The following is a 1,194-nucleotide window of genomic DNA, read 5'->3' on the forward strand; positions in this document are numbered from 1 at the left end:
TTCTAGAACCATTGGGAAAGGAAGGAATTCTAAAGATGCTGGATGGGTCTGTATTGCCTAGATACTTGTTCCTAATTATTTTAACCCATTTCAATTGTGGCTCTTTGTAGATTCTTCATACTAATTTAGCTCCAAGTGCCCTATTTTGACTTTCTAGGTTTCTAAAGCCTAATCCTCCGTTAATTTTGGGTAAACACAGGTTGTCCCATGCAATTAGTGCAAAAAATTTCTTATCTTCCAAACCATGCCATAAGAAGGTCCTCAAGATCCTAGTAAGTCTATCCTTGATACCTCCTGAGAGTTGAAGGCACGACATGTAGTGTTGTGGGATTGTCGAGAGGACAAAATGAATCAAGACAATTCTTCCTGTTAGCGACAACCATTTACCTTTCCATGATTGCAATCTTGAGTCCAGTTTGGACAACACTCCATCCCAGAGTTTGTTTGCTCTAACCCCTTTGTCCAATGGGAGTCCTAAATATATACATGGAAGGGTTCCTGAATGGAAGCCTAAAATATTAAGAATCTCCTTTTCTCGTCTCTCATTAGTGTTGAGGAAAAAAACCTTAGTTTTGTCTTTGTTCACCTCCTGACCAGAGGCTTTTGCATACCAATCTAGAATTAATTTGAAGCTTCTGGCTTCACAAAGGGAACTATTGCCCAACAATAGTGTGTCATCCGCAAATTGCTGATGAGTAACTGGATCGACATTACTAGTGACTCTAATCCCTTCTATGTTACTAAGCTCTTGAGACTTCTGGATTGTCCTCCCAAGGGCTTCTGCCATAATAATATAGAGGAAGCGGGATATAGGATCCCCTTGCCTCAAGCCTTGGGAACTTGTGAAGAAACCATGGGAGGAACCGTTAACCAAAATTGAGAAACGAGGAGTTGAGATGCATTTGAATATCAGGTTGACCCAGCTTTTTTTTAAACAAAAGGTTGCCAAGCACTTACATAAGAACCTCCAGTCCACTTTATCATAAGCTTTTTTAATATCTAACTTAATGAGCATTGAAGGACTGGAGTTCGTTTGAGAGGAGTGAATTGCCTCGTGAGAGAGGATAACCCCGTCCAGAATAGATATGACAGAATCAAAACTAGATTGTTCTTCCGAGATGATAATTGGGAGGAGGATTTTCAATCTATTAGCTAATGCTTTTGTGAGGATTTTATAGTGTATTGCAGAGGGTG

The sequence above is a fragment of the Cryptomeria japonica genome, chromosome 3, assembly GCF_030272615.1.
Source record: "Cryptomeria japonica chromosome 3, Sugi_1.0, whole genome shotgun sequence".
NCBI classification, from domain to species: Eukaryota; Viridiplantae; Streptophyta; class Pinopsida; order Cupressales; family Cupressaceae; genus Cryptomeria; species Cryptomeria japonica.